Here is a 27,201-nt window from a genome sequence, read left to right as displayed (position 1 = left end):
TGTGGACTGTCATAAGCCTCATAAAATCAAATTTAAAGCCCGAATGGTAAATTTTCCATCCAAAATTTCTGTTTCATTCTTCTCAAGCTGTCGTGAGAGTACTAAACTAGATGTTGCCCTCTTTTCTCAAAGTAATTGAGCGCGAAAGTTGTGTTAATATCTGGCTGTGAAAATAATGAGCCTAAAGACGCACCGAGCTGGACATGTGCTCGCTCTGCACTTTGTGTAGCCTGACACCGCCACCCTCTTTATCAACAAGGCTATTCTCGGTGCTCATAATGGTGAGTGCAGCAGATGCTGTTTAGCTTTGACCCTCTTGTTGTATTGATTCAATACCATTTTGGTAATTGGTGCTATGAGGGGATGGTAGAAAGTGAATCTTTTCTCCATGAGCAGCTTGGTTTGTGCCTATACATTGATTCCCCCCCATGTTCGTGTGCTTTTGGTAAAACAGATGGAATGGAGGCTGTATGGACAAATCATTTGAGGTCACCACTCAGTCAGTTTCTCCTGCCAATGCATCTGATTATCTTCTTGCTTGTGGCTTTGCTTTCACCTCCGATGACCACATGCTGCAGCAGCAGCAGAGACCTTTTGGGAGAATTGCCAAATGGTGTTTTTTTTCCCTAAATCACTTCACGATGAGAAGCTCATCCCCACTTGGATATATTTTCCCCTGCAGTAATGTGGGTCATAGTCAACTCCAGCGTGATTGGCAGCTCATCCAGACCGCTGTATTGGGTCCCTGAGTTTTTATTTCATCCATTCCACATTGAAAGCCAGACCGCCAATGTTACTCAAATAAGCAGCAGCAAGAGCCCATAGCAAATGTGTCTGAGTGACATAGCAAATACAAAGTTAGCAAAGTCTGCGTAAAAAGATGAGCCAAGAGCTTCGGGGTAAGGCGACATTGGAGGACGATGATCAAACCCATGTGGGATCAAGTGAGAGAGAGAGAGACAAAATGTTGGCATTCACACAGTTGACATTTAGTCTTCAATTAACCCACCGGGCATGTTTTTGTAATGTGGGAGCAAGCATTGATTTGAACACCAATCCTCAGAACTGTGAGGGAGCTATCCGTTCTGACTACGGTGCTGCCCCATCATTGACATACAAAATTAATGAATGTCAGCTAAAATCATCTGGGTCAAACTGTGGCCACCGTCATTTTATTGTTTTTTACTTGTTTCTCTCGGCGTGGGTCTGACTGCTTTGCTATTGCTACAGACTCATGTTTGTCTTTCAAACAGCCTAGTTAGCTTAGTTGTAATATACGGTAGCATTTTTCCCCACTGCACTGGTTTGAGCCCAACAAAATTTCCCAAGCTGATTGTGAAAAAGAAGCAGAGCAATTCTATTGATCTGTGTTGCTATTCCTGGTAGCTAAAATGTGATTTTTTTCCCCCTTACAATGGCCTTTTATGTCGAATTGTTGTTGTTGTTGTTGTGGGTTTCGGTGTTATACAACCCTACAGCATCACATTTGGAGAGCAGAATAACGTAATTGTATTCAATGGCTGGCAAGATGTTGAGAGGTTCTGGCTTTGAATCTTGGATTGGGTCCCCACCTGTGTGTGCTTTTTGCACGTTTTCCCCAGTGCTGGACTCCTTCCCACATTCACTAAACATGAATGTTACATTTGTTACTCTTATTTACCGGTAGCTTGGAGAAAACCTTATTCACATCACAATCGGGAAAACAGTGTAGTTTGTAACCTGGATTTAAAAGCATTTATACTTGGGGCTGACTTCTCTTGTTCAATTGATTCCATTTGGATGTAGCATAACAGCTAAATGCTGCCTCACCATTTTTGCTTTGCTCCATTAATTGACCCAGATCTGGAGACTCCAGCGCTCTACTGGGTTTATATTCAATTAGCATGTCCTTAATGCATTAAGGATCCACACTACTCTGTGATTTATGTCCAGAAGCAGACTTTGAATATCTCTCTATGATAGGAGAACAGTACTTCAAGGATTCCGTTTGTAATGTTTCGGACAATAAACATATAGGCGTATAGGAGCAATTTATCAATTTAATAAAATGTCTTATCAGCTTCAGTGACAGTGCATTGTTCCATTGTGTTCAACCATGATGACTTCTGTGTCAGGTTGCTGTGTTAAAAAAACCCTTGTTCTGACCTGAGGCCTAAACACGAGCTGCTTCTCTCCGTATGGCTTCAGAGAGGAAATTACAAATGCTTTACTTTCATTTGTTGTTAAATCTATCAGGAATGGACTGGAAAATTTGTGCCCATTCCGTCCATGCCTTTTGTACCGGTTCCACTCAGAGTAATAAATGCCTGGCAGGTTGCCTGAGAGAGTGTGACGGTTGTGATCCAATATGTGCAAGTATTGTTTGGTTGGCGTGGTGGATTGTGACAGCAATAAGGTTTGTCCTCCCGTAATGTATCGGTGATCTCTCGACGTAAGAAGCGAGGTTTGATCTTCTTCCGCCCCCTCACTCTCCCCCTCCATTCTTCCATCTCTTCCATTCCTCCCCAGCTCTCCTTTCACTGGCGCTTGGCGAGGGTGAACGTGGGCGGCTGCATGACAGCAGCGCTCTGTTGCATGAACAGACGAGGAATAAAGCAACACAACAACCATGAAAACACGGGCAGGCTGGATTGAGATGTTCCTCGGTAGTTTCCGAGCATGTGTTGGTGGTCGGGGTTATTGATCTATTAAAAACAAACAAACAAAAAAAATACAGTTTTATCTTTTACATCCACGTCCAGCAAAGTCTTTGTTTTCCATGCTGGCGTGCCTTTTCTTCTGTCTCCCTGCCGTCCCGCTGTGATTCGTGCAGCGAGGGGCTCGGCAGTGGTGACACTGATGAGCCACTGTCAGCGTCCAGCCGCGCACACTCACATGTTTGTGCCCTTGTGTATGTGCCGTATGGTTGGTAGTGTGCGTCACGCCCCTTCCTTTGACAGACGGCCGGGCGCTGATGGATGCAAAAGCAGCTGTGCTGAACTAAATGCCGCTTTCCTTTCTTGTCAGCAGAAACAATAGACTTTTTTTCCTCCCTCTACACTCTCCCACCTTGCTGTATTTTTCACTTCTTCTCCAATTATAAACTACTGTCAGTCCCGTGGTTCTTCTTCGCACATCACTGGCATGGAAGCAGAAGTTCAGAACACCTTCATAGAATTTTTTTTTTAGTTGATTACAAATTTGCTAAATTGGGTGTAAGTGATTGCTTCATCAGCAACAGTAGAAGCAAATGGAGTGCACCATTTGCAATTCAGTCTCATCTGGGGCAGCATTATTTGTACTTTGTAAGACACTGGCACGGAAACAGGAGCTGAGCATATTTAGAGAGGTGAATCGATTGAGTTTTAATTTTAGTTTCACGGGAATTTAGTTAGATGCCAGTCCTTGACATGAAAATGTTTTTGGCACAATTTTGGTATGTTTTTTTTCCCTCAGATGCAGCGGCTTTAGACAAAGTGCAAGGAATCATGAGCCATAGAAATAGCTGTGTTAACGAAAAACCTTCAAGCTTCTGATTGAGAAAGACCAAGCAAACGATGGAATCACTAAAAGAACATCAAAACTTGACGTGGGTTGCAGAGATGTACTTTAAATGGTGGCAGGTTTGAGCTGGCTACCATTTACCATGAGTTTAAATGTGATTCATTCTGAATACAACTCCATTCCAGTTTTTATTTTTTACTTCTCTCAACAATTGAGTTGCACACCTTTCCACAGTTATGGTGGAAAACAGAAAACATTTTGCAGTGATGTTGTTCTCCTTTTTTACATCACAAAAACCTAGCATTCAAACAAAACTGTGTCAGCTTTTTATATGCACTGTGAATAGATTGCAGTAAGGCTGATGAGTGCACTGTTCCTTCAATTTACTATTAAAAGCTATTGGAAATGGGGGCTCGATCACATAGTCGGAAATGACCGTAAATTATTGTTTGAGTGCTCCTCTAAAACGCTGCGTGCAAAGTGTCTCGTGTCAGAGTGTCTGTTACACGTTTCATTCCAACAAATGTGGGACTGGCACAGTGTGGCAGTGCTCGGAAAGATCTCCCTGGAGTAAAAGTGAAGATAGTGGCTTTTTGTGATCGTTCCCCTCGCATCTTGACGCCTCACTGTAATTGGGATCCTCTTGTCAGAGCTCACTTTGCTCGCGTCCCACTTCTGCACATTTATTTACCCGTCAAGCGATGCACTTTTGAGCACGCCCCTAAAATCACACTGGAAAGCGTTTGTCTTGACACATCAAACAGGCACGCGAGGGTTTCGCAGTGGGTTGCCTCGGCAACTGCGACGAATGGACCGGGCGAGTAGGTGTGGAGTCGGCAGGGGTTTCGTGGGCCGCCTGCGAGCGGAGGCAGCGGATCGGCACGCGGCCGTGTGCTGCTGACCCGTTGACCTTGCTCCATCTGTTGGGAAATGAGGACTGGCCGCAACAATGCGCGATGGGAGCGCACACGTTCCTGTGCTCTTTGGTGCCGGGGCACCGCAGCAGCTTGTGAAAACATCCCAGTCTGGGAGCAAGACACCCTTTCCAGACTAGAGTACCAACAAAACAACATTCTAACGAAAGCAATTACTCCTCCCTACCTCAGAGTTGGGCTAATTGAAGTCTCTGGTACGACTGTAATGTATCACCTACACTCATATCCCCTACATGTATGCTAGAAGATACGCTAAGTGGAATACACCAGTACCGTGGTTGTCAAAATTCTTAGTAGTAGTAGTACCACCCCAAAATAAATAAATAAATAAATAAAGGCTTTAGAAGTATCAGCATAAAGGCCAACATTAATAAGTGTTCAGCAAAAGTGAGACGTTTTATTCCAAGAAGTCTATTCAGTTCTATTGAAAGCCACTGAAAGCCAAGAAAGAAAATTTGGAACATTAAGACTATGTTAAATGAAATAAAGTTTAATGGCAATGTCCATCCATTTTCTGATCCGCGTTATCATCATAAGTGTCGCGGGGGCAGCTAGAGCCTATCCCAGCTGTCGTCGGGAAGTAGGCGGAAGAGGCACTCATCCTGGCTGCTCAGGAGCAGGCCCTGAGCACCAGAGCCATTGAGGCCCAGATATACCACACCAGACAAGACCCAAGGTGTAGGTTGTGCAAAGAGGCACCTGAGACGATCCAACACATAACTGCAGGGTGTAAGATGCTGGCAGGGAAAGCCTACATGGAACGCCACAACCAGGTGGCTGGCATAGTCTACCGAAACATCTGTGCGGAGTATGGACTGGAAACCCCAAGGTCAAAATGGGAAACACCTCCAAAGGAGGGGGAGAATGACAGAGCGAAGATCCTGTGGGACTTCCAGATCCAGACTGACAAGATGGTAATGGCGAACCAACCAGATATCGTGATCATAGATAAAGGGCAGAGGAAATCCGTTGTAGTGGATGTAGCGGTCCCAAGTAATGGAAACATCAGGAAGAAGGAACATGAGAAACTCGAGAAATACCAAGGGCTCAGAGAGGAGCTGGAGAGAGCCTGGAAGGTAAAGGTGACAGTCGTGCCTGTGGTGGTCGGAGCACTCGGGGCAGTGACCCCCAAACTAGATGAGTGGTTGCAACAGATCCCGGGAACAACATCGGACATCTCAGTCCAGAAATGTGCAGTGCTGGGAACAGCAAGGATACTGCGCAGAACCCTCAAGCTTCCTGGCCTCTGGTAGAGGACCCGAGCTGAATGAGGGACGGACACCACCCGAGGGTGGGTGAGACGAGGAATTTATATATATATATATATATATATCACATATATATATATTGCATAGAGTAGGAACTGTCTAAATAGCAAACAACTAGCATTAATTTGCTGCTTCCCTTCAGTGGTGAGTCGCTTCAGCCATTTTGTTCATTGCATCCAGTGAAAAATGCCGCTGAACAGAGATCCCACCGAGGATACGGAGTGCGTGGGCCGCTACCCCACTGATGAGCTTCTTATGTCATATCCGTCTTGCAGCCTCACTCCTCGCGCACACACTGGTGCCAGAAAGTCCATAGCGAGTGCAGGCTGTGTTTTTTTTAATGCTTTTTTGTAAGTAAATGTGAGATTTAAATAAATATTTTTCATGTCTCATAACAGAGTTCACAAATACTTTTACTTTAAGGATACCCTGTACTAACCGCTCTCCTTAATTAAAAAAAATCTTATACAATATTTTATTCCTTGCATTTGGAGTACTGCAAACAAAGACGAATATCTACAAATGGCTGCATGTTGCAATTGATTTCGCCTACACCAACAGTGACTCCCCTTGGTGGTGCTCTGTTACTACAGGCCTTAAGACATTGTGCACCCCCCCCACCCCTCCTGCTTAATTTCTTTAAAACACTTCCGAGGTAATTTACTTAACACATCTGTGACATGCTTTAATCATAATTCTCCTAGTATCAAGAAATATAGCATACCCTACACACCTTATTTTTTTCTGACTGAAAGTAGGCCTCTTCGATCCAGTTGACTGCAACTGTATTTATGTCGGGCTTTTGTTTCCATGATGATGGAATGGAGGTACAGAGCCCTGACAACGGTATATTCTGTGCGTCAGCCCTGAGGAGGGTGAAAAAAATAGAGCGCCCGTAAAGAGAGGAGGCACCACACGATACTTTGCATCTGTGGCACATGGATAGACAGACCACCAAACAAATCCCCCACCACCATCACCTCCACCATTGATACCTTCACAGAACAATACCATATTTCAACTCAGTCAGAAGCTAATGTAGTTAGCTGATACTGATGTGTGCATCCAACAAAGCTCAATGCAGCTGTGGTTACCTTTTGCCTTTGACATGGAAGTAACACACACATCTGTAATGTCAACCCCACCTGTCTTCGGGCAGTAGTTGGGGTTCACCCTGAAGCGGTTGCCAGCCCATCGCAAGGCACACAGAGACGAACAACCATCCACACTCACACCTAGGGACAATTTTGAGTGTTCCATTAACCTGCCATCAATGTTGGAGGAAACCTGATTACCCAGAGAAAATCCACGCAGGCACAAAGAGAACAGGCAAACTCCTCAAAGGGAATCAGGAGCTGGAGTCGAACCCGGTAACACTGCACTGTGAGATCGACACGCTAACCACTGGACCGCCAGTGGTTAGCGTTATGAATTAAGGCCTAGGTTCACTAACATTTTCCCGACACCTCTTAATCACAATACTGTATACAATACATGATAAAATCCAAATTGCTTTTATCAGTCAAACTGAAAAGCAAAAAATGAAAATATGTCAAAAACCTGATGTGATTGAAAAATTTTCAAATATATTATGGATGTGAGTGTCAAAAATAAACACGAAGTTGATTAGAATTTGCTGTTGACCAGTGTTATTATGTAATTTAGCCCGGACAGGAAAATGACACAAGATTTACTTGGTTGTTTTGAATTTCAACTTAATATGTGGGCCGGCACTTCAAAGAGCCAAATTCTTTGTGTATGAGTCGTAAGAAATTCACTTGTCCGCATGTCACTTTAATGAGTGAAACACATTACATAATTCAAAATTTGCTGTGACTGGGATACAGTACATGGAGTATCTGTTGTGTTGACCTTGTTTTTATGTGGTACATATGCACGGGGCTTATGTCTGGATTTGCTCAAATCCACTTTTCGTTTATCGTGGAGAGACGGCGCTCGCCAGTTGGCTAAAGTCAGATTAGCCGTTTGTTTACATTCTGCAGCTGCCTGCGCTGCAGCGGCTACGTGCAGGTGCCATCACGGTTCCCTCGTTCGGTATCAAATTAGGGGGGCGTCCTCATCAGGGGCCATTTTAGTACACTGAGGGTCATACGGTTTGAATGATGTTTATTAAACAAATGTTTTTTTTTGAGGTATCGTTTTTTGCTCATGGTTTAAAAGTTTTGCGGGGGGAGGGATCATCGAAGTTTCTCTGACGTTTTATTTGTTGGTAGAATTGTGTCGAAGGTCAAATTAAATGCGGCATATAAACCACAAACCATAAATTGCCTTGCTCATGCTTGCTCTGTCGTCTGTTCATGCTATCCAACAAGAAGTACCAGTCATCTGCGATTGACTGGCAGCCTGTCTTTATAATGAACAGCTGCGAAGTGAAAATCATTTCAGCTCATAAAGCATCATCCACACGTCATCAAGCTGAACGAGAAAAGAACAAGACGTGCAAAGCTTTCTTCGATGCAAAAGCTACCTGATTTTAAAAAAAAAATCGAAATTATGAAACATTCTGTTTGGATGAAATTTTTCTTAGTCAATCAAATGATTCCATTAGTATTTTTCATAATGTTGATTACTTAAGTAAGAATCTACAAAGTACAATTCGGGAAACTATTAAATACCCCTCTGAATTGGAGAGTATTTCCAAACTTTTGACTAGTACTGTGATATGTAATATAGCAACATATTAAGTATTCTTTATGAGTTCAGGGTTAAGTTAACCAACAGGTGATTTTTTTTTTTCTGAAATTATATAGGGATAAATAACAACACATGGTAAACTCTGAGGGCGGTGGTCCAGTGGTTAATGCGTTGACCTCACAGTGCGGAGGTCGTGGGTTTTATCCCGGCTCCGGCCTTCCTGTGTGGAGTTAGCATGTTCTTCCCGGACCTGCGTGGGTTTTCTCCGGGTACTCCGATTTCCTCCCACATTCCAAAAGCATGCACGGCAGGATGATTGAAAACTCCAAATTGTCACTTGGTGTGAGTGTGAGAGTGGATAATTGTTCAGGGTGTCTCCTGCCTCCTCCAGACGGCTGGGATAGGCTCCAGCACCCCCAACAACTTTGTAAGGATAAGCGGATGGGAAAATGGATGGATGGATGGATGAATGGATGGTAGACTCCATCTCACTTAAGCTTTTATAGGACAAACATTCAATGCAAAAAAAAAAAAGAAGATGCGGACATCTATAAAACCAGATATGCAATAGGGATGTGCATCTCAGCACTGAGGACGATTCGATACACATCTCGATGCACTACCTACTCGATGCACTATGCGATACTTAAACGATACATGAAATTTTCTGGCGACACGATGCGATACGTTTCACCGTCTTCACGATGTGATACGACGCGATACACATTTAGTTCAAATCAATGCGATCCGATAAGATTTAATGCAATTTGTTGTGATATTGTGCAATTAAACATGATGCAAATACGCAAAGAAAAAAGTTTTTTAAAAAGATGAAATTCAGTACGGTATTGCAAAAAGTATACCACTTTATTCCTTATAAACAGTAGAACGCGTAAAACAACTTATTTAAGCCCTTTCACAATTGGGTTTTGTGCAAAGAAAATGTAAACAATTTGGCACCTGAGACTCATAGCTGTTGCTGTAGTGTAAACACAAACAGACTACTCACTGAGTGTCTTATATGAAATATCCATCTCCATAGGACAGAAAAAAAAATACAATTGAAACAATGTGGCAGTCACAGCCTCAACGCTGCTGTGTGTATTGTAGCGTACACAGACCACTCTCACTGAGTGTCAAAATGAAATGTCCAAAAGAGTCATCCATATATAGTCTTTCCTTGCGCGGTCACAGTGAGCTGCAAGGGGACCACCAAAATAAGAGGCGATTTTTTTCTGATCCTGACCTTGTTTGCCAAGTTTCTCCAGTGTCCAACGAGGAACTGGACGGGGAGGCGGGAGAGGGGGCGGGAACCTTGTCGGTGATGTGGTGCCATCGTTTTAAGTGGTCTGCATATTTGTGGCGCTGCCGTTGTATGGCTTCGTAGTGCGACATTATTTGCAAATTACGGAGGTTTTATCAAGCTTTCCGTATTTCTTTTCGAAGCCGTAGTATTTCCAAACATAAGATCGGAATGTTGCGAGTGCATTAAATAAAGTAGTTTCCTCGCTGCTGCTTTCGGGAACTTCCATAGTGTTTCGCGAGTAGTGTACTGGACTGTATGTACACTCACTGCTTCCGCCCATATTCAACACAAAACGCAAAATAATGATGGTGCATTCAATGCGCCTAGGAAAGGGCAGATAGGTGACGTTTAACATGAATAAAACGGCACTTGCATCGGATTTCACCGATACCCGCCAACGCATCGTGATGAATCTGGATTTCACCTGTCAATTGCATCATACCCAGCGAATGAGCCGATGCACGTGCGCATCGATTATTATCGATTATTTTCCACACCCTTAATATGCAACAAAAAAAAAACTAAAGCCATTTTAACTCAATGTCAAAAATACGCTTTGGGACTCAAAATGCCATCTCTCATTCAAATTTGCTGTTTACCAGGGTTATGAAAATAATCATGAGTGCCCTGTCTAAATCGAAAAAATATGCCACCATTACATGTGTTTGGTATCGGTCTCGGCTGATTTCACTCATGGATGATCGGCATCAGCAGCATAAAACCCCGATCGGAACAGCCCTAAGATGAAGTTGTATAAAACTAATTGAGTGCATGCATGAATAGAAAAAAAAGAAATGTAGGCATAAATAGAGATACGTGTAATTAATCATTTTGGCTAACATTATCCCACTCCAACAGACACTAATACAAAAAAATGAAACATACTGAGAAGTGTTTCTCATACTGTAATTTGGATGACCAGTGACTTTGTGTAACTATGAAATGAAATGATGCTAAAACCGCAGTAAGCAACAGATTTGAGTACCACCATGATAATCTTTCTATTGCTGTCTATTCGCGTTAGCAGGTGTCACTAATGTTGTGTCCATTGTGCGTGAAGGCAGCATAAGAATTCGGATAAGGAATGTGTGCGCATGTGTACGCTTCTCCTGGCTGGAGATCCATGGCAGTGTGACTCATTGTTGACCCTGAAGGGTTGGTGGATTGCAGAGTGCAGGCCATCTATTTACATGTGAAGATGTAATTAACAATTCCTCTCCCACATTTTGTACAAGTCAAAGGGGGAGTTTACTCGCGGACATGTCCCCCGCAGCTCCTGGGCCATTCCAAATCCGCGCTTGTCAAGGAAGCGCGGAGCTGCGGCCAAATCCCGAGAGCGGCCTCTTATCTGTCAAGTGATTCTCTAGCAAACATGTATTTATCTCTTTTACACCACACTACACGGGAAGTTAATGTGCCATTGGAGCAGCAGGAAATTACCATCCAGATATCCAGTCCAGTGTATTCCGACCGGCCTGACTCATTGCCAGACAGCCAACGTGTGAGGCCTGAACATCATCATTGACGTAATGATACCTTTGCAACATTGATGGTTTATATTACACCACAATATTCAAATAGGAAATATTTTATTTCATGCAACAGCGCCATGGATCTGTTTTCAGTTTTCATTCATTCTGATCAGCTATCATCCATGTATGCATTAATTCGTTACGTTGGCTGCTAGGCTGGAGTCTCGTCCCGTGTGCTTTTGGGCAGTACACAGGGTACACTATGGACTGGATAATTTTAAGTCTTTAGTTAGCCTAACATGCATGTTTTTGGAATGTGGGAGGAAGCCAGAGTGCCCGGGTTGGGGTGGGGGGTGGGGGGTGGGAACAGACTAGCACAGAGTAAACATGTAAACGTCACACTGAAAATCAATACCCCAAACCTCAGAACAGCGAGGCAAACCCAGTCATAGAATCACTTTTACACAGTGCTGCCTGGCATTCATTAATTATGCTCAAATTATGTTTTGCATTTGCATGTAATCTAACCAGAATAAGCATCATCTAATACCGAGGTGGGCAATGTCTGGGCCGTGGGCCATGTTCAATCCATAGGAGCATTTGATACAAGCCGCCATGTAATTTAAATATTAGATACAGAGTACCACAACTTGAATGCAATTTTGGACTCCCACCCAACCACTCATGGTCGGGTCATTGTTTGTTTGGTTCTTTGCTGCTGTCATGTTTGTTTGTTCTGTCATATTTCGGTCATGTTTCTGTTACTCTTAGCTTTGAGCTTCTGCCATGGTTTTTGTTTGATACTTTGGACTTTGTTTTGGATTTAGATTTCTCAGTTTGTCAAGTACACCCTGCTCCTCCCTCTTGCCTGCTTTTTGGGGTCCTTCACCACCTCGCAAATGTGACATATAGCTGCTGTGCCATAGGCTATGACCAAGCATCATCCTGGCATCCCTTTGGCTAAGAGGGACTTCTGCAATATGTGCCGATGTGCGAGCCATGAGGTGTTCTTTTCAAAGCACCAGGTAAAAACTACTTGTGAGAGAGAACATGGACTAAAGAGGGCAAAACACAATGAGGATGCAGTTCAAAGTTCCAAAGTGACCATCATTTTTATTCTTGACTCTATTCTTTGTTTTTTTTTTACATTATGCACATATCTCATTTCTTGTGCGATAATCTAATTGTAACATGTATTTGTTACTTATTTTGATGCATTATTCTGCTTTATAAAACATGTTTTATATAAGTAATTTTCTTGTGAAGAAATTTCTTCCAGAACCAATTAATTTCGGAAGTAGAGGTACCACTGTGTGTGTGTGTGTGTGTGTGTGTGTGTGGAGAGTGGGGAGGGGTGGGGGGGTTGAGCGGGCGGCACAATGGTCGACTGGTTAGCACGGCCTTCTGTGAGAAGTTTGCATGGTCTTTCCGTTCCTGCATTGGTTTTGTCCAGATACTCCGTTTTCATCCCACCTTCCAAAAACATGCATGGCAGGTGAATGGAACAATCCAAATTTTCCCTCTGTGTGAGTGTGAGCGCGGATTGTCTGTCGTCTCTGTGTGCCTTGCGATTGGCTGCAAACCAGTTCAGTGCGTCCCCTGCCTACTGCCCGAAGATGGCTGGGATAGGCTCCAGCATCCCCCGCGACCCTTGTGAGGATAAAGCGGATTAGGAAATGGATGTATGAACATACATACATATTGTACATACATACATACACACACACACACCGGATCAGCTTTTCGAGTAAGCACTTGTCATTACTTACATGTTAACATTCAACCCTGTGTTTTCCTAACAGTCTTGCCACACAGTAATGACAGTCATGGTGGCCTGAAAACAAGCTTATGTTTCACGTTGTTGTACTTGCTTGCCTGAAATTATCAGTGTCCTAGGATCTGAGCTTTTCTTTCTGAGTATCGCTGCTAAAACAATTCACTATTGTAAAGAGCCCCAAAACATTAAATCCGTGATGTTGGGCAAGCGTGATGAATTTGTGGTTAGCACATTTGCCTCATGGTCGGGGGGTTCTGGGTAAGAATCTGGCTTCTTCCCATGCACACGTGTACATGTTCCTCCCTCCAAATACACTGAAGAATCTCAGATGTCCTTATTAATGTGAGTGTGAACTCTTACGTGTTCTGTGGTTGGCTGGCAACCAATGCAGAGTGTATCCCGTTACTTGGCTAAAGTCAATAAGGATAGGCTACAGCCCACCCGTGACCCTGTAAAGCAGCGCTGTTGACAATGGATGCCAAACATGCTCATTCATTCCACTCCTGCGCCTTTTCCCGCTAAACTGCAGGGTTGGCTTCCTTCGTCTATATTCGACTGGGACGTCATAATATATAATTGCGGTCAAGGTTTTCTGGCCGAATGCTCAGCCAACCAAAGGTTCAGTGGTGGGGTTCCCTCTGCTCATCCAAGACCTACGCACAGGGCAAGATATTTGTTTTTGAAGCCTCTATAGCCCAGGGACCCACCCGCTCTGTTGTTGGCGCTAACCACCTCATCGGTCTTTTTTTATGGTGTTTTTTTGCATTTTATAAGACATAAGGGGGCACCTATACAACTATGCCTTGATGCAGTTTCATGTCAAACTCAAGACATCATATAGATGTAGGCCAATAATACATAATAATCAAAGTTGGCTTGAATGTTTCATCGTGTTTTTTTGTCATGAATGCACATATTCTGCAGGGGACTCTTTGCACAATGAAATCGGAAAAAGAAACACGTAAAACCTGTCACGTCTTATGCCTTGCTTTGTTTTCACTGATTACATTTGTTGCAACGGTTCGTGTTCAATTTCGACTTTATAGTTGCCGTCGGTGACTTGAAAAGCGAGGCTTTGCCAAGGCGCTGTGTTTCTGACGGCGTTTCATCATAAAAGAAAAATCAAATCACATCGCATCACCTCAGACGGCAAGTCGCTTGTTGTTGTTGTTGTACTGTAGAGTTAAGGGGTTTTAGATTTCAGAATCCTCACGCTTCTTTGCTTTTGCTTCTTACTCAAAAACATCTCGGCCAGAAACGTACGGCGATGAAAAGTGAACGTTGCAATCTAAAACTCTTGTAACGCTGTCCCTAATAAAGTGGCCAGTGGCCAGCTTGCTCTCGGCTGCGCCTTCTTTGATTTCAGGCCCTAATTGTCATTCAGACTGCGTGGGCCGTAGCTATCACATGCACTCAAAGATGTTCACTTTTTAAATGTCTTTTTTCGCTAAGCCCCTGACAACCATCTGCCCTTATTGTCATTCATGCAATCTTGATCAGTCCGTCTGAATGGAGAAGAGCTGCTCTCTACACACACACACACACACACACACACACGCATGCACACAAAGGAGGCTTCAGTGACCACAGAGAAAGCGTGACGGACGTCTGCTGTCCTGCAGCTGTCACTGTAGTGTCACTGACCAGCCTGGACATCTCTCACACACACGCGCACACACACAGAGCCTAAATCAGCACTCACTTTGCAGTTTTACCTTTTGAGTCCTGAAACACTTCCCCTGCCTTAGCAGTGGGCAAAGAAGCACATTCTCATTGTGGTTGTGTCGGGTCTAAATTGGCAGCGTGCCGGACTATGGCACAGCTACAAATAGCCCGTGACACTACAGCAGCCGAGTAGCTTGCAGCCACGTGAGTGCAAACCACAGTGGAAGGTCCAAAGGCGCACGCAATCCATGGCACCGAGATCTGCTTTCAAGAGAATCTACAGTAATTAAAAGTGAGGTCCAGGTGCATTGGTATAATTTTAAACATTAACGGTGTGTTACGATTCATGTCAAGTGAAAGTCGTGTTTAAAACCAAACATAATGGAGAGCAGTACCATGGCCAAATGCAGAATGCAGGTTGGTTTTGCAGCTGTTGCGGCCGCAAATCCTTATCGGCTGAGAGTAGCTGCATCCCCTCTAAGCCAGGGATCTCCAACTGCCGGTCCGTGGACCGGTGCCGGTCCGCAGGGCATTTGGTACCGGGCCGCACAGAAAGAACTTGCCTTAATTCCGTTTTATTTATTTCGGAATACGAAAGATGTTTTATTTTGAAAAATTACCGGATTCTCCGTTACATCCGTCTCTGTCACGCTTGACACTTATCAAACCACGCTTCTGCGTCACGTGACCGATTACGCTAAAAAACAAAACAAAATAAAATAAAAAAGACATTAAAAAATTAGTTAAAAAACTGCTGGAGATCGCAAATGACGGCGGCCTTAAAAGGACGTTCGAGACAACTGGATTAAAATTATGGCTGAATATTCTGAGATCACCACAGTAGCACTGTTGCTATTTCCGACATGCTACCTGTGTGAGGCGGGGGTTTTCTGCAGCAACGGCGACTTAAACAAAAATACGAAGTAGCCTGGACATAAAACACACACTTGAGGTGTCATTGTCTCCTATCACCTCGAGATGGGACGGTCTGGTTGCAGAAAATCAAGCTCGGGGCTGTGATGAGTTGTCATTTTCATTCATTCATTCATTCATTCATTCATCTTCCGAGCCGCTTGATCCTCACTAGGGTCGCGGTGGGTGCTGGAGCCTATCCCAGCTGTCTTCGGGCAATAGGCGGGGGACACCCTGAATCAGTTGCCAGCCAATCGCAGGGCACGCAGAAACGAACAACCATTCGCACTCACACTCACACCTTGGGACAATTTAGTGTGTTCAATCAGTTTGTCACGCATGTTTTTGGAATGTGGAAGGAAACCGGAGCACCCGGAGAAAACCCACGCAGGCCCAGGGAGTACATGCAAACTCCACACAGGGAGGCCGGAGCTGGAATGGAACCCGGTACCTCTGCACTGTGAAGCCGACGTGCTAACCACTGGACTACCGGGCCGCCCAGTTCATTTTCATGCACTTTAAATTTGCATTGTATCGTATTTTGAATGCATTAAACATTACCATCGCGATCAGAGTGTTGCAGCCAGATTAGACGCTCCTTGTGTTTATTGTTATTATTTTTCGAAAACGCCAGTTTTCATGCAGCTCATAGCATATTATTTTGTTGTATTATTTTCACCACACCTGAAATGCCGTTCCCTGAAAATATTGTCTGACAAAAAAAAGGTTGGGGACCCCTGCTCTAAGCTAGCTAACGGCTGGTCCTCGTCATTAATATTTTTTCCTATTTTGTGAGTTAATGTTCAGCCTGAAATGTACATCTCAAATCATGTTTCTACCCATAGTTTTGTGGCGTGAGGGGTCCTATAAAAGAGAAAGGACTCAAATCCCTTCCATAAAACATCAACAGGAATAGAAACTTAAGGTTCAGTTCCAAGTAAGCCAAAGGGTGAAATGTTGCCCCATCCCTTGAATTGGTAGAAAGACACCACCCTCTAGTGGCCGAATATAAAAGTAAAACTTGAAAGCCTGTGGTCCGAATTGAAAACATGACATGATCAAATAGAATAATTTTAAGATCCAAAATTGCATTTTCAATGCTTTTCAATTGAACATATTTCGTGTATGGAGATGACAATATATTTAAAATGAATATGTACGAGGTATTTCACCTATGTCCATTTCAACACAGACCAAATGGCTTGAAAAAAAAACTAACTGAAGTTTAATTATGTCTTCCCGTTTTATTACAAGATTTTTTGTGGCATCATTTTGTATTTTGATCACGAGTGACAAACTCGCGACCCGGGGGGCCAGATCCAACTGGCAACATAATGCGGCCGACGTAAGCAAATCATGTACGTTCAACTTAATGATTGTTGCTAAAAATACCAACATTGAAAATTGCCTTCAACATTTTGCATTAATTTGTTGTTTATGTGTAAAAATATGAAGGGAACATAGTCATGATGGCACTCTGAGGGATACCATTATGACAATCTGCTCCCTGAGCTGAAGTCCATGTGCAGCAGTCATGCAAGATAGATGACGTTTCAACCTCCACTTATGTGACTTTGAGACATATTTTTCTCCAAAATGGCAGTTGAAGTCTAATTCTATCCCTGGAGATGTCTTGGCAAAAAGCACCAACATTTCCTCCAGATCAGGCTGTAAGTCGTGTGGGGGTTTTCCCCTGGATTCTAATAGTCTCATTCTTGTTCTTGTGTGTGTGTGTGTGTGTGTGTGTGTGTGTGTGTGTGTGTGTGTGTGTGTGCGCCCGCACATATGCGACCGCAGCTATTTATCATGCAGGATTACGTAACAGAGGCTCACATAATAGAATCTTCCTCCAGCTAGAAGGTTGTGGGTGCAGATGAGTGTGGCGCATCAGAAAAGCTTCTGAACTGGCATTTATCTGTAATGGTCTCGGTTTTTAAAGAGCAGTTCCCTTCCATGGACGAAAAATGATGTCGTGGTCAACAAGAGCGAGAACTGGAGCGGAGGTTTGTCTAGGTCAGGAGTGCTCAATTAAAAACCAAAGAGGGTCCACTGCATGCAGAGAAACACCAAACATCATGTGTAATTCAACCCTAAATATTGCGTGTTCATTAAAATACAATTCTGTAGTATTCCAATATTATTTGATCATTCTGCCACTCAATTAGAAAGAGTAATTTAGATTGAGTAAAAAAAATTCAAGCAGTCCATGATATTTTTTTCCAAATTAAAAGACTACTGTATCCCAAAGTATGCCAGTAACTCTACTGTAAATCCGCCCCAAAAAAGTAGGTTAAAATGAAACTCTTGTATGTGCACGTTAAAAATCTCCCGCAAATGGCACCGGTTAAATAAAATAAAAACTTCCACATCCATATTTCCTCAAAAGATTAAAATACTTCAACACAATCTCCACAATTTGAAATAATTGTAGCATAGAGCTCCAAAAAGTTGGACAGTTTAAGCCTGAATTCATTCAGAGGTTCTGCTCGTGAAAGAATTTGTGATCGTTAAAACAATCTAATAACGGCAATGCATTGCTGCAAATATTTTTTATTGTTTCCGAGTAGCTCTGAAATCCATTTCTCAGCTCATTATACCGCCTGTGGCAATGTGGATGTTCAAGAGAGTGTGGATGAGTCTCTGCTTGGTGTGTGTGTTAGTGGTTGGCAGTGTCGGGGAGTGGATCAATGGCTGCAAACTTTACTTGCAGAGCAGCCATATCATGTTGTGGCACTTGAAATCTCAATGAGGTGCTAATGTTGAATAATAATAATGCATCTCTTCTCACACCCTCTGCATACCACGCAGTTAGTGTGCATTGAATTCAGGAGTTAAACCACCAGAAAGTGTCATCTATATTGATGTTTTGGTTCTTGCTCATTAAATGGCCATTTAGTGCAATTCAATGGGTTTTTTTTTTCTTGCACTGAGAGAAGTACATTCAAGGTGCTCGTCGCGCATGAAATAATATGATATCACATCACTGAAATTGAGCGAATCCTTTGTGTAAAGCCTCACTTTATAATGATATTACTCGCCATTCATGTGTAAAACACAGTTGAGCATTCGTAATAGTGAACCCGGCATTCAAGCTTAACTTTGATAGTCAGGAACCTGGAGTCTTACAAAGTCTGTAATGTCAAGTTTTTTAAAAATGTTCTGTTGGAATGAGGAAATAAAAAAAAGCCAAAGAAGAAGAAAAACACAATTGTCCCCCCCCAAGGGTCACGGGCATGCCAGAGACTATCCCAGCTGTCTTCTGGCAACAAGCGGGGTACAACCTGATCTAGTGGCCGGCCACAAAACACAAACAAACAACAATCCGCGCTCACAATCACACCTAGGGATAATTTAGATCAGGGGTCCCCGAACTGTGGTCCGCGGGCACATTTGACCCGGCCCTCTAACCCTCCTGTTGTCCTTGGGTCAAAATGACCCATCACGTGTTAAAAACGCCCCCCCCCCAAATGATCATTTTTAACTTGAAATTTTATGACTTTTCCTAGATTGTCCCCAACTGCAGAAAAATTGAAATGTTTTTATTCACATTTCCATGGAAGCTGTACAAAAAAAAAAAGTACAAAGTTGGTCTTAGGGGCAAAATGACCCATTACGCGAATAGGGTTGAAATCAAAGTCACAAAGTTATTTACACACCATAGAATGTTTTAGTTGTGTCTCAGATCAATTAGTAGAACACGTGAACAAGACGGTAGCAGACATAAACAAGATAGGTGGCGTTCTCGTAGATGGCAGAACTCTTTTTTTTTTGTGGATTTCAAGGGGCTATAAAGAGAGAGAGTTGTTTGGTTATTATTTATTTCCTGTTTTTTCTGTGGAGAACTCAGAGAAGGGTATTTAGTTCTTATTTATTTAATTAATAGTGGCATTATTTGTTTCCTGACTTTTTTTCTGTAAAGAACCTGGAAAGGGTTATTTGGTTATGTGTGGCTTTCTGGGAAACAATAAATTTTTTAAGCTCCCCTACGATCGTGTTGTTATGTTATGTTGTTACGATGTTACAAACTGACACCGGCCCCCCCGCATCAGAGAAGGAAAAAGTTATGTGGCCCTCACAGGAAAAAGTTTGGGGACCCCTGATTTAGAGCATTCAATCAACCAATCTTGCATGCTTTTGGAATGTGGGAGGAAAACGGATTGCTTTAGAAATCCCACACAGGCACTAGGACAAAGAGTGTCACAAAAGTGAGAAAATATGATGGAGATAATTTAGAAGTAGAAGCGATGATGTAATGCATCCAATAATACATGAGTGGATGCACGCACACATTACTAAATAATACTACTACTAAATAGCATGCACACAGTTTTGTAGTTTGTCAAATTACAAAAGAAAAGGATTGTTAAGATGTTTGATGTTCCATTAATGTAAAAATTATTAACATAAAAGTCACTGGTGTGCTTAAAATATATTTTCATAAAAAGCGTGTTTTATGTAAATTTTCGAAAATTCCAAAGCATTTTTTTTATGCCACAAGTAATTAAAAAAACATTAAATAAAGCATGAATGAAATACTTTCTATTTCTTAAATTTGACAAAGTAATCATTTTCCCAAAGCGAGATCCTGATGAGCATCACACCTAGAAATGTGGTGTCACTTTAAAACAACAATTGCCGGGGTCTCTCTGGAAAGTGTACAAATCCAGTCAGAAATCTAAAACTTACTTATCTGAGGGGACCCAGGTTTTTGAAGAGTTGTAGGAAGAGAAAGTTGTTGGCAAGGTGTATATTGGACCATATATGTAAGAGCCAGATTCACAGGATGCAGAAAATGTTGTGTCTTAATGGCCGGACATGGAGTGGAGATGGGACCCATCGGGATTGGAAGAACGGTAAACCATATAGGCTTGCTGTTATTAGCCTAGTGTTATTGTTTGCAATTCAATGCTGTGCCGTGCTGTAAATTGCTCACAATGGGATTATCTACTTGGTCCGCTCGCACTGAGAGCACACGTCATAGTGGGTTGGTGTACCACAGGGGTGTCCAAACTTTTTGCCAAGGGGGCCAGATTTTATGTGGTAAAATGTCGGGGGGCCGAACTTGGCTGACATTCTTTACATTGAACAACAATATTGTTCAACAAATTTTAGTAAGCCAGTCTGTTTCACATTTCCATTTTTATTTTAATTTCAACAATCTTAAGAATTTCTTTTGGTTCATTTGAAACGGGTATATCACATGCAACTGCTTATTCACTTGACTTTTTCTTAAACAGAAGTCTCCTGAGTGCAAATTGATTGATTTGAAACATAAAATGTATCACCATGACTTTTCAATAGTCACAAAACCTTTGACTCGAACAACAGGGAAATGAACAAGCAATACACATATCCACAACTGCAAGGATTATTTGAAATATGACATATCAGTCAATATAAACACGGAGTGATGTCTTGTTAACTCGTAAGTGATGCTCCCTAGTGTCTAAATGCTATTACTCATTTAGTGAATGCTATTACTCATTTAGCCACTAGAGGGAAGCAGTACTCTATGAAACATCACTCACCAGTCTACGAGACCTCAGTCAATGCAACACGTGTTCCATTGCGCCCAACCTGCGGGCCAGACGGCACTGATTTTATGACAGGGGCCGAGGGCCGGAGGAAATTCGACCGCGGGCCGGATTTGGCCCGCGGGCCGGACTTTGAACATGCCTGGTGTACCACATTGTCATTGCTAGGGTAATTCTGTTGCGTTGTTGGCCACTCTGCACATTATATTGGCAGTGTTGTTAGTTGTAAACCATTCCGGAGGATTTCATCCATGCACTCATATGATTTGTTTTCATACAGGATTTGCATCCATGTACACGTAGAATACTTTGAATCGAATGTTTACTTAAACAACAGCCAGAGTTATTCATTGATTAGTGCACCTACCTTTTTTTGCAAATCCTGTTGAGTTCAACCAGTAGCATAGCATCATCAAAGAGTTCAAGCCATTTTCAAAACTCGAGATTGGTTGATAATTTGTTAAAAATAACACCCACACGTGAGGGCCGGACAGTCGTAGATTGCAGAAATTGTGACACCAGCAATATACTTTGCATAACTTTCTCATTCTCCTTTTACAAGACAAGCTAAATCTAGTTCCTCCCCGACATACAAAAATCTTTAGAACCGTCACGATGTATCACTTTGTCATACACGTTCAGACTTGGATACAAATTCATGTTACTCACTGAAAGGAACTCATTGGCAAATTGAGCACCCTCACCCCCTTCATTTAATTTGCTATTTCATCATTTCTAATGAGGCTTAACTTCCTGCTCATTTGTATTGCTCATCAAGTCATTTTGAAGAAGACACTGTCATCTCCAACATCCGCTTTTAAACGATGCTGTCATGAAGAAGGATGCAGTTGCTTGCCCTGGCCTCTCTGACCACTCCACCATCCGTCGATTTAGTTGCAAATAATCTCTTCCGATTGACTCGCTCTAATCTAACGTAGCAGTGCAAGCGGTGTGACCTTTTGTGCTGTGCACCAAGCATGATTTTATATTCTCTCTCTCTCTCTCTCTCTCTCTCTCTCTCTCTCTCTCTCTCTCTCTCTCTCTCTCTCTCTCTCTCTCTCTCTCTCTCTCTCTCTCTCTCTCTCTCTCTCTCTCTCTCTCTCTCTCTCTCTCTCTCTCTCTCTCTCTCTCTCTCTCTCTCTCTCTATATATATATATATATATGTATATACTGTATATTTATATTACGGTGGAGAAATATTTTGAACATGTGCCGTCTGCACCATGTTTACCTGTCTGCTGCTTCTCTGTATTTTTCTGGCATGCCAAATTGCTTGCGCCTAATTTAGTCAATGCCATTTAGTGGGAAGTGAAGCTAAATGTCAGTCACCTGCGGAACTAATGCTCCACCGAAGCTATTTCACTGGAGGATCATTTGAGAGTCGCATCTGTCACAGGCAGGCCAGTCAAAAAAAAAGTAAATAAATAAAAAAATAATCGTCCCCTGTTTAATTGTGGGTGCGTCACCGTTATGCACCGATTGCGTAACCGGGCTGCCGTGCAGGGAGCGGTATTGAATGTTTTATTTTGTCAACACGAGGCGAATGTGTGTTGCGTACGAGTGGGTGTCATGCAGCAAAGAGTGACAGTGTTTTCTGCGGACTTCTTTGCAGGGTAATACAAAAAAAACCCTGTGCTTTCAGCTGCGATGGTTGTTGTCTCAGCATGAGCACGTGGCACAGGAACACGGACAAAAGGGAATTTCACGGAAGCTTGTGCCATAATGCCATGCTATTCTGGGCCTTTCGAAGAAACAGAGACTGTTTACGAATGCTGCTGGCCAGCTTTGGCTGTGTCTGTCACTTTTTCACTTCAAAAATGTACTTCTGAAAATAAAAATCATAAAGACCCTTTTAAGGGATCTCATCGTTATGTTTCTAAATACATTAAAAATGGTTGAAGTGCTGAAAACACATGCAAAGAACAACGATTTGCACCACGCGTTCCAAATTATTATGCAAATGATGATTGTCCTGATCGTCTAATGACACTCAACATAATTTTGACGATTTCGTTCCACTCACATGAGTATTAGTAGTGGATTGGATCCCATTAGGTTGTGTAGGTGTGCCAAATCAGTCAGTCGATACAATGTCAGTCCTGTGTTTCATAGTCAGGTTTGTGGCTGCCACAAAAAAGGACAAAATCTGACTGCAACGGACAGTAAGGATTCCGGAAAAAAATATATGGCACCACAAAGACAAAGGCATGGAAAATCCTACTGCTGATGAATGTTAATTACTGTATAAGGTTTTGTAATGACAGATTTAAGTAAATAAGTGCACTGCTGTTGTCTTTGTCTCAAATATGTCAAGTATAATCACTTTTTATGTATTGTAAACATGCTAGTACCCACTTACACTTACACAAAACTTCCTATGGGGGAGCAAACCCTCCTTTGTGTTTTTTCACTGATCGCGACCCGGACCCCATTAACCGCGTGTGTGGTTCCCGCTGGAATCACTACATTGTTTCTGATCGGATCACTTTATCTCTGCCGGATATGGTGCACATTGTTGCACAGCTGTCATTGGGTGTTACGACTACACAATGGTACCCTTACGCTACGAAAAGTATTTCGATACTATATGTCATGTCTTTGTTTATCGTAGTTACTTGTTATTGCATTACTCCTGTAGCCTCTACTACCGGAGACAAATTCTTTGTGTTCTACATACTTGGCCAATAAAGATTACGCACACACCCACGCGCACACGCACACACGCACGCGCGCACGCCATGATGAGAAACAGAATGAAACGGAGGCATGTGACGCACTTTTGCAGCCTGTTAACTATCGTAGCTCACACGTACCGTTTTAAAGTGCTTCCCTGGGCCCTCCTAGATTCCTATGCTTTGCTCGTGCTCTCGGCAAACTCTGAATGAGAATCATGACGATAAAATATAAAGCGCAACAGCTCTGATCGCAAGCTGCAATTGCAAACTGCTGAGCGCTAACAACTTCCGGTGACGTAATCACGCGCCACGGTAAATTCAAGATTTACCCGCTTTATTTTATTTTTTTGATTTTTTTATTTTTGTGAAAATGAGACTGATAGGATGATTAGGGTGCAGCCTACATTAACACAAAACTTAATATTACGAACATGTACAAGGACACACAAATGTTGGTTTGTTTTTTTTCTCCTCGACAATCCTCGGATCTACTTGGGACCTGTCTTAGATCTACCGGTAGATCAGGATCTACCTAATGGGCACCCCTGATCTAGAGGGATTTGGTGTCTCAATACCCTAAGGCTGTCACAAATTAATCTTTTTGGAATTGATCATCCCATCGATTATTTCATCGATGACTCTGGGAATCTAGAATTTAGAAAAAGATGACCACTTTACTGCCCATTTAAATAGTGATCAGGCTAACTGTGGTGAGGCTTTAGCCTGTTCAGCGTGAGCTGAGTTACTTTCTACGTGTCTCAGAGGCATTTCAGTCAATGGCCATGACTCACACTGGCATCATTTGAAAAATGAATACAATACAGTACAGTATAGTGAAGTGTGGAGGAGTCTAACAACACCATAGAGTGCATTCTGACTACCAATGAGAGGGTATATTACCTAACCATGGAACATTGATTCTGTGCATGAGAAAAAAAAATCAGGGGAAAAAAAATCATAATTAATGAATGAATAGTTTCGAAGCATACTTTTTGGTTTTGACCAATTTTTGTGGTCGACGCAACCAAGTCGGTTGACTTTTTTTCCCCAGTCCTACAATACCGCATCATATCTTAAATCAAACAATACAATTATTTTTTTCCCACCTCCTAATCTACAACCATTCATTTCTAGTTACGTGTAAGACATGTTGATCTGATGAGCTCATAATGGAGGCGATGTCAAATCAACTTTTTTTGTTCCTAAGCATGAGTCATTTCTTTGCATCCATATCTATATCTACTGATTGCAGCTGCTAGATGAAAAAATGAACAATTCTGATCCTGCGTTGTTATTCGACGGGAGAATGGAGGTTGATTGTGACGCTGGTAGCCTAATTGCTTCATCATGACAGAAGATAAAGTTGTACGTTAACATGTCTCCTCAAATTCCACAGAGTTTGTAACTAAGGGTTAACTTTCAAGCACATTCCAAGTTTGTCCAGATGCAGCTTCTTTATTTATTAGCTGGTTAGCCATATGTTGCCATTAGCTGTTAGCCACCTGCCTGCACTACTGTGGGAGTCGTTTTATGGTGGCTGTTTGTTTTACCTCTGAATGTCTGTTATCAGGGCAGCACGGAGGGTGAGTGTTTAGCGCGTCAACCTCACAGTGCAGAGATACAGGGTTCAATTCTGGCTTCGGCCATCTTGTCTGGGGTTTGCATGCTATCCCCGTGCCTTTGTGGGTTTTCTCCAGGTATTCCGGTTTCCTCCCACATACCAAAAACATGCACAGCAGGTTAATGGAACATTCTAAATTGTGTGACCGTCATTGTGAATAGTTGTTTGTCTATTTGTGCCTTGCGATTGGCTGGCAACTAGTTCAGGGTGTACCCCGCCTATTGCCCGAAGACGGCTGGGATAGGCTTCAGTACGCCCGCAACCCTGATGAGATTAAGCGGATTAGAAAATGGATGGATGATGGATGGATGGATGTCTGTTATCAGATGTACGGCAGAGGCAAATAATAATGCAGCACATATGCAGATGGTGCTAAACATCTTGCACTTTGTTGCGAGAGAATATGAAAATGGCGGTTGGCCAGTACAATCTGGTTTGACACATTAGCAAGAACATTAAGTAACACAGATGTTTTGCGCCAAGTCCGTCAAGCTTCAAGAGGACATGATTGATAAGATCAATTTGCGGATGGACAGTCAGCACATTGGAGGTGTGCTTTAGATGAAGTATCTTTGATCAGAACAGAGCAAGCTGCTTTTCATAAAATTTACAAGCGGCCTTATCCTAAACCCGGGAAGGTGCAGTGGATTCTGTGGGATGATATGAATTTTGTATTGTTCTGCAGCCGTGTATTATCTCAACCGCTTGACAACACTGCTATTACGGGACATTAAAGGTGTAACCGATTCGTTTGTAATCAAAGCAGACCTCGGTTCTGCTTCCTCACTCTTTCTCCGTGTGGTGCTGCCAAAAATAACAGCGCTCTTGCTGCTTGCTTCGACATTATCATAAAGATTACACAAAGCAATAGTGCTTCAAAGCTGTTGCACCGGAGAAGGTTTTAGATAGCAAGTTTCAGAAGGTGGCACCCTCAAAGTGAGCATAAATGAAAGCTGGGTGCACCCAGAACAATTTTTCAAATGAGCGCCCCACAAATGATGAGGAAAAAAAGTACTTGCTTCCTACTCCGAACAATGATGAAAAATAACCCCAAAAGCATAGCACGTGTACATACACAGGAAACTTGAAGCTCCACAGGCAATCGCAGGTGCAGGTCTCTTTCCCCAAACCAGTTGTAAGTTGTAGTACCAAGTTTGAACTGTGAGAGGCATCATGGTGCCACAGGGCATGCATGATCCTGGAAAATACAAACCGAGGCTCAACATTAGCTTATCTGGTTGCTACATTGTACAGTGATCCCTCACTCTAACGCAGTTCACCTTCCGCGTGAATCCGCGGATTCACTGTTTCACTGATTGTTTTAGTGCAGTTTTTAAAATGCTTTTAACCGGTAAATTGCGTTCTGCATCCTGATTGGCTAAGGAACTGACCAACGTGAACAGTCTCCGCACCTCGTCTTTGTACATACAGCACATACCCCACAATGTTGACGAAATGTTCTGCACCGCCAAAGACACCTGAGAACACGCTCAAGCAATATTATTTTACAGTACAGTATTTCCAAAAACTATTATGGTTATTTGTTGAAAACGTTTGGGTTTTTTTGTGCTTGGGCCTGAAAACAGGTTTAGGTCTTTGGTTTCATTGTATACATAGTTCAGTATTGTATAATAACTCTAAAAAATAAAGCTCACTACTTCACGGATTTCACCTATCACTGGTTCTTTTTGGAACGTAACCCCCGTGATAAACGAGGGATTACTGTATTTGCAATCTCATCTCCTTATCATAGTATAAATAGATATTTTTTTGTCTGACAACAGTGCAAGCTTTCACCTGATTTGTAATTAGCTACAACAACTGCTATAAACAGTTTGACAGCATAAAGATGAAAACATTTTGCAAACATCACCAATTTGGTCATAATTTTCTGATT

At 42.5% G+C, this 27,201-nt stretch overlaps 1 protein-coding gene and 1 long non-coding RNA gene across 2 annotated transcripts in view; both read left to right on the top strand.

The window, feature by feature from the left end:
- The window catches only part of agap3 (ArfGAP with GTPase domain, ankyrin repeat and PH domain 3), a 170,497-nt gene that overhangs the window by 40,086 nt on the left and 103,210 nt on the right, over positions 1–27,201 (top strand). The window lies entirely within an intron of this gene.
- LOC127616827 (uncharacterized) lies at positions 12,495–17,997 on the top strand. The gene is made up of 2 exons (XR_007967213.1): positions 12,495–15,587; positions 15,976–17,997. It is a non-coding gene; the product is annotated as an uncharacterized LOC127616827 (long non-coding RNA).

The sequence above is a fragment of the Hippocampus zosterae genome, chromosome 15, assembly GCF_025434085.1.
Source record: "Hippocampus zosterae strain Florida chromosome 15, ASM2543408v3, whole genome shotgun sequence".
NCBI classification, from domain to species: Eukaryota; Metazoa; Chordata; class Actinopteri; order Syngnathiformes; family Syngnathidae; genus Hippocampus; species Hippocampus zosterae.
The sequence above is the reverse complement of the archived record's forward strand: the minus strand, read 5'-3'. Positions and strand labels throughout refer to the sequence as shown.